This window comes from Ipomoea nil, unplaced genomic scaffold (assembly GCF_001879475.1).
Source record: "Ipomoea nil cultivar Tokyo-kokei standard unplaced genomic scaffold, Asagao_1.1 scaffold2036, whole genome shotgun sequence".
NCBI lineage: Eukaryota > Viridiplantae > Streptophyta > Magnoliopsida > Solanales > Convolvulaceae > Ipomoea > Ipomoea nil.
The window spans coordinates 6,692,385-6,703,837 of record NW_017618464.1 but is presented as its reverse complement, the minus strand read 5'-3'; the positions used below and the strand labels follow the sequence as shown (position 1 = coordinate 6,703,837).

The 11,453-nt window shown below is 29.2% G+C and overlaps 1 pseudogene; it reads right to left on the bottom strand.

Moving 5' to 3' along the window:
* Positions 1-2,232: 2,232 nt before the first annotated feature.
* LOC109148265 lies at positions 2,233-2,886 on the bottom strand (annotated as a pseudogene).
* Between the last annotated feature and the right edge of the window lie 8,567 nt (positions 2,887-11,453).

Here is an 11,453-nt window from a genome sequence, read left to right as displayed (position 1 = left end):
TTTTACTTTATGATGTAGGATATTATTATTGAAATATTTTCGTTCCATTTTTAATTTATGTTCCATTGCTTGAAATTGTGAAATATTTATGATATAATTGTGATTTGATTTATTCTATTCTGTAATATTATTGTGAAAAATTAAAATGCAATAATTAGACAATTTTCTTTTCCATTTTAGTCAATTATGGATCATTTTTTATTTTTAGTCAATTATTAATATTCATTTCCTTTTCCAATTAACCTAATTTATGTTTCTTTTTTCATTTTTAATTTTCAGTCAATTATTAATATTCATTTATTTTCTAATTTACCTCATTTTTGTTCCATTTTTAATTGATGATGATGTAGAGAATTATTGTGAAATATTTATGTTCCTTTTTTAATTTACCTTTACTATTTACTATTGTTTGAGCGGGAAATCAAGTAAATAGAATTTTGTTTTTAATTATATTATAGAATTATAGATTATAGATTTTCCAGCAATCCAGGCCAAACACTCCGTTAGTATCCCATCAAAAAATGGATAAAGAAAAGTCATTTCATAAAGAAAATTAAAACTAATTAAATTAAATCTAATAATGTTATATTTATTTGTAACTGTATATTAATTTCATTTTGAAATCATTGGTTCACATATTTGAATTATTTATTTTTTCTTTAATTATTATAAACAGAAATAATATTGTAGTAATTAATTTATGATATTTATCAAATTGTATTTTTAAAAATATAGTGTTTTACCGGCAATTTATATCATGCACCAGGGCGCGCATTGCATTGTGCGCCCTGATGCAGTACATAACTGTATAAAAATATACACATAATTGTATAAATAAATACACATAATTGTATAAACAAACACACATAACTGTAAAAAAAAATACACATAATTGTATAAATAAATACACATAATGATATAAACAAATACACATAATCACGTCAATCCCCTTCCGTACCTCCCAAAACGACGTCGTTGTGAGAGACGCGCACAGTGCTGAGCGCGCCGTGGTTCAGGGTATAACGATTATGTTTTACCCGTGCGTTGCACGAATTCTTTTTTTATATTATGAATTTAAAATTAAAAATAGAAAACAATGAAAATATATTGTAATGTACAATATAATAATATAGTTGGACTTTTATATATTTGGTCAAGTATCTATTTTCATAATATACAAAATTTAAATTTAAATTTTGTATGGTTAATGTTAGGTGTGAGAATTTTTTTTTGTATGGTTAATATAATATCTAATCAAGTTGTATATTTAGATAAATTTATTAAAAAAAATCACACAATTAAGTTTATTTATTCCTAATTGTATTTCATATATATTATAATTCTAAAAATATGAATACTAACTAAGAGAATTGTATTTAGAAATCAATAAAAAAAAATATAAATTCTAAATTTTGTATAAATAAATTTAAACTCTAATCAGACACATTTCCTTATATGATTGTATAATACATTGTATATACACATAATATTTATTAATATGTATATAGAAAAATTTTATATTATAATTTAATTAATTATAATTTATATTGATAGATTTATAATTAAAAAATTACATTTAGAAATTTAAAAAGTAGCATTTAAATATTGTATGATTATTATAGTGTATAATTGTATGTATATTTTTTAAAAAAAAATTATGAATATTCATGTTTTGTTAATTTTATACTTTCATTTCTTTAATTATATTTCATATTTTATTAATTATAATTTAATGAGATTGTCACAAATATTTTAAGGGAAGAAATCTTATATTTCTCAGTTTCAATAATTATATTAATTATAATTAATAAATATTGTGGCAATTACCATAATAATTTCATTAATTATATTACTTCTAATATTTGTTCTCTTTCAATATTTAAACACATTACCATAAAATTATCATAATAATTACACGAAAGAATGAAAGAAAGTTATTAGAATAATTACCATTAATAAAAAGAGTTAATTCCAGCAATGGTCCTCCGACTATGTTGATTTTCCACAATTGGTCCTTGACTTTTAATTTGGACAATTTAGACACTTGACTTTTCAATTCTTTCCAATATTGATCCTTCCGTTAGATAGAAGTTAAATGGATGTTAATTTGAAGGGTAAAAGTGTCTTTTCAAGTAATGTATATTTCCTCTTCGTCCTTCCTGAGGGATGAGCTATGTGCAGACTTTTTCCCTCAATACAGTACTTTACTATGAAACATCATTACACAACAAATCCTATAATTAACTAATGAAAACTAATGAAGATTTACATTACATGACAACGCAGGGGGCAGGGTTATCATCACTGAAGGCGGTGGTGTAGCAAACTTCAGTGGAGGAGGTGCGTGCGAGCTGGTAAACGTGCGGATCCTCCGCCTTCCGCACGTACCCCGCCGGAGCCTTCTTGTCGTGCCCGGCGCATACGGATGCGCGACGACATCGTACGGAACGTAGTGCCAAAGCTCCACCTTCTTGCCGGTCCGGTGAGCCACGCGAGCCACCACCCTCTCTGGATCCACGTAGCCCACGACGGTGAGCTTGTGCTGTTTCGGCTCAACCGGGGTTGACGTCGCCCCCTTCATTCCCTCCACCGACCTCCGAACTTTCCTCTCGCACCCTTCGTAGTCCATCTTCACTCTCATCTCCACCGTCTGCGCTGCTCACATATATAAAAAGTTATTATATCTCCGCCGGAAAATCAAGAATTTATATAACAAATACATGACAACATATATACCTGCAGTTGTCGGCGCTTCTTGTAGCGGCGACGATAGTGGCAGCCGGAAGAGCAATCAAACATATCAGAAAGATGATCAAGAATCCCCATTCTTCTCTTTGTAAACTATTAACGATTATACAGCAAGCAAGAAACTATAGATACTTTGGTATCCTGGCTGGAGTGTCAGATAACATTGCACCCAGCTCATCCCTCGGGAGAGCGAAGAGGAAATATACATTACTTGAAAAGACGCTTTTACCCTTCAAATTAACATCCATTTAACTTCCATCTAACGGAAGGACCAACATTGGAAAGAATTAAAAAGTCAAGTGTCTAAATTGTCCAAATTAAAAGTCAAGGACCAATTGTGGAAAATCAACATAGTCGGAGGACCATTGCTGGAATTAACTCTTAATAAAAATTAGAAAATTATATTAAAAATTAATTATATATTAAGTTAAGTATAATTTATTTTATGCCAATAATATTATTCATTAAGTATATATATAATTATTGAAAAGATGATATAATTTTGAAAAGTAAATTATTAATTAGATTACCTAATATAATTGTCCTACTAATTGATTCCTACTTCTGGTTAAAAACAAAAAACAAAAAATCTCTCCATTTCTTTTTTTTTTTTTTTTTTTTGTTTTTTTTGTTTTTTTTTTTTTTTGTTTTTGTTTTTTGTTTTTGTCACCAATGGATTGTATTTATAGGTAGAGAATGTGAGAATTATAAATTAATAATATAAGTTTCATTTTCCATTTCCGTTTCTATTCAGTCAATTAGAAATTTTTTATAATTTTCAGTCCATTAATAATATACATTTCCTTTTTCTATTTGCATAATTTCAATTTCGTTTTCCAAATCCGTGTTTCATCTGTTATTCCCATACATAATATTCACGTTACTATAAATTGATTAGCAATAAATACATTTACAATACCATAATTATGCAATATTACCAATTAATACATTTTAATTAATTTACATTAAACATATGCTTACCACGGAAGAAAAGGGGATATAATTTAAAAAGTAAATTATTAATTAGATTACCTAATATAATTGTCCTACTAATTGATTCTATGGTTGTATAATTCATATATTTGTAGACTTTTTAAAGCTAAATACCTATTAATTGCCACAATAATAATTAAGATTATTTTTAGTCAATCAATATTCAATAGTAGTAAAAGTATTACTTTAATTTTTTATAAATAAGATATAATATTATTAAACCGAAATAATTAAAAATAATATTTCCATAGTACAAAAGATTTTATAATGCTAATTTTTATTGCCTAATAGAATTTGTCAATTATTAAACATTATTTATGGTAATTATGCTAAATTTACAACATCAAATAATATCTCAAAATCAACTTAGTACTTAAAACTGAAATTACTATACAATAATATTTTCCTCAAAATAACAAATAATTAAACTTTATTCCTTCTCAACTTGTTCATCCCGAATTCCTATCCATGTTCACCTGTATAAATAATTTTACATAAAAACAGAATGTAGACAAAAATTAGCATAAGCTAAGTAAGTTTCACTTCACCCCGTAAAATAATGGTTTGAATTTTTTATATTTTCAAATCTCATAATTTCATACTTTTCCAAAATACATGAGGAGTTATACATTTTCTTGTATGGAGAATAAATAGTTATTTATGGAGAAGTAACCAAACTTTTTGAAATCCACTTTGAAACTGGACTAAAACCTATGTGCACACCCCAGAAGATTTCAAGCCACTGGGTAATATATGACCCAAGTAGTTAGGTTTTCCTACCTACTACCACTCAACCAATTTGAAAACTGAATCATAACTTATGTGATACACTCTCATGTGATTCTAAGCCCAATGAGTAGTAAACAGTACTCACTCTTACTTGGACACCACACAAAATATTATTTTCGCAAAATTTTATTATTTCTCCACAAATAAATACTTTCTCCACAAAAATACAATTTTCTCCAGAATATATACTTTTCTCCAAATACATTTTTCAAAAAAAAAAAAAAGAAATACAATTTTCTCCACATGATTTGTCCAAAATATAATTATAGTCCATAATCCAGTATTAATACAATTTCACAATACTACTATGTATACAACACCAACAATTTCAAGCCAAGTATTTACATAACGCACGAGTTCTACAAATCGAAACTCATTCTCGATATTTCGAGAATCACCACTCACAATATTACTATTTATCGATAAATGTACTCGTGTTCACATGAATAACATATATCATATAATATCACATATAATATCAATACATACAGTACTCGGGGAAAATAATAATTTTGGTGAATATAAAATCTTACCCTCGAAAGCAAACTTTCTATCAATCTTAATAGCATCCTAACCACCTTGATAAGAAACCTGCATGTGAATCAAATAAATCTAATAATAATAATAAGCGAAGCATATTATTCATTGATCATCATCATCAATCTCAACAAACTTAGATTTAAACAAAAGAATTTGGAGAGTAGAAACAATTACCTGAAGTAGAGATTAAGTGAATGAGTTTTGCTAGGATTGAAGAAAACGTACGAATATATTGAAAATCATGAAGAACCAGTAGCGTGTGGGAAGATGAATGAATGCCAAAGTCTAAAAATTTGTATTTATAGGTGAAAAATAGTAATTCGAAAGGAAAGTATAATAATTTATTTAAAAAATATAGAAAGTAAAGTAAGTAAGGTAATAAAATTATTATTATTATTATTAGTATATATAGATTAAATTAAATATTAATTGTATATAATGTCTATATATATATCACACAGAATATTTACTATATTTAATTATTTAATTATTCTTTTACTACCTAATTTATATATTATTACTATCAATATATACATCTAATATTCTAATATATATATAATAGCACACGTATATATAAATGACTATATATATAAATTTTTATATCTATAATTATTATTTCCTTAAACATAATATATATGAATTTACATAAATGGCCCTAAGTTTTGGGGGGAAAATTGGTTTGGAGGATTTTACTTTTATATATATATAGATTCTTTCCACAAACCAAATAATAATAGAATATAATTCTTATTTTATTTTTCTAAGAATCTTTCCGTAAATCAGACATTAAATAAAAAGAAAAAAAAAAGAAAAGAAAAAACCTGAAAAACTAACTTCACCTTCTGGCTAAATGTCGAGATCATTTGAAGCTAACTAGCTAGTTGGATAATGGTTTTTGACCAACTATATATGTATGTCTTTCGTTTGGTTAAAAAATGTATGTCTTTGTTTTTTTGTTTTGTTTTTTTTTTTTTTTTTTGTTTTTTTAAAGAATATACCAACTCCGTTTAAATAATCTGGCCAATCGCTAACTAATCTACCTAGAAGCTAATTAAATAAATAATTAATAAAGAATATATGCTGCTGCCTCTTGATCACAAGGCCTTTTTTTTTTTTTTTTTTTTTTTTTGAATTTGTGGCTTCCGATTTGAAATAGACACAGTTATGCCGCTTGATCACAAGGTCTTTGTCATAATATATATTAGTTTTAAATATATTTCATAATAATTTAATTTGCTAATGTTTTGTGTTGTTTTAAGTTTGGCGGTATATAAATGATGGGGAAATGGGTTGTGGGTTAGATTTACTGGGATTGGATTGATAGTACAGGTCAAAGGAAGTGGAAGGAAAGAGTGATGGGCCGGGCGACAGGGTGTATCGCCGGCCATCGATAGTCAACCGGAAGGGGTCGCCAGCCAGGTGGGGTATGATGCGGCATGGCATGCATGGACGTGGGACATGTGGGGGATGAGGGGAGAGTGGATCATGGGTCGTACACGTAGACGGTGTAGTAGCAGGGGGTACTGCTACAAATAGGAGTGCCTTACCTCTCCCTAAATCATCATTATCTGAGCATTATAGGCACTTTGGGTTAGTGGTCTTTGGTTTACCGTCTCAATACATTCGTTTAAGTTTGACTCTTGTCAATAGCACAATTAATTCTAGCTCATTCTTCGAGCCATAGTATTTGTATTTGGGTAGGTACCACAAACTTGTATATAAAAATATTTTTTTAAAGGGTATATAAAAAAAATATTAATATGTAAATAATAAATTTTTTTTTTTTTTGTTTGATTTAAACTAATCCCGAAAATTTTCATCCAAACCAGATATATCCAATTATTACTTGGCTTGGAATTTCAGATATTCGGTTTCAAAAATATCACATGAAATTTTCAAGTATTTAAAAATATAATTTAGATATCACTCGACCCATTGCTCACCCTTAATTTAGACAAATGTATATATTTAGATTATATTCTTTAAACTTGCAAACTTTCTTTTAAAAATAATTTTAAGAGTTAATTCAATTTTTTGGTCATAAATTTATAGGCGTTAATCCAGTACTTTATTTTTTTCAAAATATCTCACTTAGTCATAAAATTATTGTGACATGATCATTTTTTGTCCTTCAATAAAATTATTGAAAATATCATTAAATATAATACAATAACATTTCTTTTGAGAAATGAGAGTTATATGTTCTATCCACTTAATCATCCTTTTAGGGAGAATTTATGAAGTATTATAAAGTGAGAATCCAATATCTGATTTTGAAGTACAAAATCAAATTAACATTTTCTTTGAGCATGCAAAAGGGTCGTTTTCTCATCGGTTGCGTACGTGGAAAATGAATGCTTATTAACTTGCATATGAATTGTGTTTTATAGTGTGGAAAATTGAAAACAATAGACATTTATGTTTTGGGTGATAAATAAGTTTAAATCATAAATTTAAGATACTCACCGCTCCTACTCTTGAGACTATTGGAGAATATAAGTTGTTAGATATGTCTCTGATAGATATATTAGGAATCAACTCGAACAGGCCCGAGAGCGCGGAGTAAGAACGGGTCCCGGGGCGGTGCCACGTACCCGCCCCGGCGCGATGCCTCGACACGTGACCTATGCACGAGGCCGACTTGAGGTCGGACCGACCTCTATACGGGGTCGGACCGACCTCCAGAGGGGTTCGGTCTGAGCCCTAGACGGGCTCTGTCCGACCCCCGCCGCGTGGCCCGGGCGCGGTCAACTTGGAGATCCAACTAACCCCGTTTTAGGGGGAGGCGGTTGGGGGGTTTAGCTTGTATAAAAGTCCCCCTACTTGTCATAACAAGGGACATTATATTCTCTCTTGCTCACATACTTTGTAATAGCAAACCGTTGTAATAGCCTATTTACGGCATATAATACGATATACGGTCTTCACGACCTATTACGACATCGTTTCTATCTATTTACTATTCGTGTTCTTATCCAGGTTTAATAATTCGAGCCACCCCGGATTAATTAAATTCATCAATCTCAATAAACCCAAATTTATATTTCTTATTTTTGTTCTTGGTAAAATTGGAATCTAATTAGCTTATATTCTGGGGTTAATTACTAGTAAAGTAAAGTCTCTTAATTTATTTTGGATTTATTATATTGACTAGTGATAAATGAAACTTAATTAAGCTTTCGGTCAATAGAAGCTATAACAGATTTTCCAAAATTTTGATTATTAGGATGGTTTGGTACAACTCCGCTGTCCAAACTTAATTATTCTGTTATTTTATTTCTTTGTCTTCATTTTTGACCTTTGCAATTACCATTAAGATCTAAGACTATCCCACTATCATTTTTATTACATTTTAATACTTTTTATTGAATTAAAAATGTCGTGACCTTTTTTTTTTTTTTTCTTTTCTTTTATTCTTTTAGTAACATCAAAAGCATGTTACACGCAACATAACTAATACTAACTATAAAGTACACTAAGCATTTTTAATATCTTAGCAGCTTATAACAAGACAAGAAGTTCAATTGCACGTAATAAGTCATATGAGGTATTGTGTTCTATTAAAATATGTGATTATTGTTTAATTATTGAAAGTTAATTTATTACAATTATATATTTATCGTTTCAAGAAAAAAATACGTAAATAGTGCAGTATTAAATAAATGGAAAAGAAAACCTATTATTAAACTTTTTAAAAAAAAATATGTTTATTTTGGCAAAAAAAAAAAAAAAAAAAAAAAAAAAGCTGCGACCAGGTTAATTGTTTAGTCAAATGTTTTCGGGAACCCCAAATAATAATATTCCACTATCTTAGTCCCTACTTGGACAAAAGTGTTGGGGTGCATCACCCCACCTACCCCACCCAAGAAAATCTCTTGTCCATACATATAACCTAAATACTCAATATAATATAGGTCCCATGCATCATGCATGATCCAAATTCAGATAATTAACGTTAATCAATCACTAATTTAGTCTTAGGTTGTTCCAAAAATCAATCAAGTTGACATATACCAAAAGTTTTGGCTCAAGTAGGAAGAAACTTAAGTGTGAATTCATAAGTTCAAATTTATATGTACGTGTTCAAATATTGGGATCTATTGAAATTCAATTAGAGTAATCTTATTTTACATTATGCGAATTAAACATTGTTACACTATGGAAAAACAAAAATCATTTCTCCAATCTTCACGTTTAATACATTAAGTTATATGTTTACATATGACATTTTCTTCACTTTCAAAAGTGAACGAACTCTACTATACTCAACTACTCATAAAGGTGTAGATATGATGGTGTAAGACTCTTCCAGTTTAACTAAAGGTCTCTGGTTTGAACCTTTAAAATCAATGTAACCCATAAAAAGTGGATCCTACTATTACTATTTGCTACTATTTTGTCACAACAATTGCTAACCGATCAGAGTAACACTCGACAAAAGGTTGATTTAGATTCGAGTGAGATGAGATGTTAAGTGTGGACTCAATGGTTTGAATTTATGAGTATATGCTTATGAATATAATTGAACGAGATTCAATCAGATAATTTTATCTTATGAAATGCAAATACATAGTTCTCATATGAATCGGATTCTCCACACACACATATATATAGGGTCCGGTTCAAATGAGAACAACTGCTTAGGTGTGAACCTGTGAATTTCTACGCAACGTTGTAATGTGAGATTGGACGGCCAAGATCTAAGGAGTAGTGCAGTGGTGCATTCGGCGCAGTTGTGCATTGGTGTAGGTGCAATGGTGTGGTGCATTCGTACAGTGATGTATATTTAATTATTTACCATGTCAAAATCATTATAAACTACAAGATAAAGTAAGATTAACGGTGTACAATGATACACAGGTTCACATGTTAACAAAAGTTCTCATTTGAACCTAATTTTATATATATATATATATATATATATATATATATATATATATATATATATATATATATATATTATCAATCAAGTTGTTGGGAAGTATCACTTCTTCAATCTTCACATTGGATGGATTACATGTTGGCTAAGCTATAGTTTGATTAGCTTCTAGAACACCAACAGCGCAAGCCAACCTACCCGGTATTCGATCTATTTACAAGTCCATACAGTATCCAACCTTTGACTTTCCGAATTTTCTGACCAAATCATTGGAACAACCGCGTGTACAAGGAACCTGTAATTTTCGGATTAATTACACATTACTAATTGCAAATTTAATTCGTTGAAATTCTATTATTTAATTTGTTTTTCTTCCAAGAAAAGAAATTCCTTCGTTGGATTAAGTCATCCATGATGATATCGCAATTGAATTGGTGCTATTTGGTTCTATAATTAATTGGACGATATAGATATTATTTTATATATTCACTATATTTCAAGACTAAATCACAAAATGTTGGGGCTATTGAGCTAGTAATTAAGCACAAAATTTCAAGTTCGACTTTCAATAGGAGCGTATGGCAATTAACAACCGTAATGATGAGTTTATCCAGTGCACACCCCCTGGTGGTAGAAAAAATAATAATAATCACATGACGTTCGAAAATGGTTCGAGCTAGACAAGACTTAAATTCTTCCCAAAAAAATTTGAATCCCCAACCCCGACCTGATAGAGTATCTATAAGGATGTAAATCATGTTAACTCAGCTGAACACAAATGGTAGACTTTTGCTTACTGCGCACAAGGAGTACCTCACTTTGATAGGTTGCTCCCACACTACCGCTACTGAGACTCTATCCTGGTCTTTCTTCCCAAGCTTCACCCATGTAACCAACTAAACTGTCCATGCGGGCAGACAAGACTTAACTTGTTTAGATGTAACGGCTTCTGTTTTAACTATTAGATCAAGAAGTTATTATTGGCGTTAATTAAATAAGAGAAAGACTTATTGATACGTATAAATAATTCTCTTGTTTTTAGTTAAAGCCGAACACATATATATATACTAAATTTTAATATATATGACATTAGAACTAGCAAAATGTATTAGTTACGAGTCTTGCGTGTTACTTATTATCAAAAAACATATACATAGTTTCACTCGAAATCATGAGATGGTAAACTATTGAGATATAGTAACGTCTTAAGTTCAATTATTATAAATGAAGCAACAAATATAAAAAATCTCATTATGTTAGGAATATAGCGGAATAATGCGGAAGCAAAGAATCGAAAATTGAGAATTATAGAAGTATAATAATAGGAAAAATATATAAACGAAGAAAATTATATAAATGACAAAATAAGAAGTTGCTAAATTGGGGTAAGATATAATAAATATATATATTAATCTCAAAAGAGAATTACAAATATATATATATATATATATATATATATATATATATATATATATATATATAAGCTACGTGAAGAAAGAAAGGA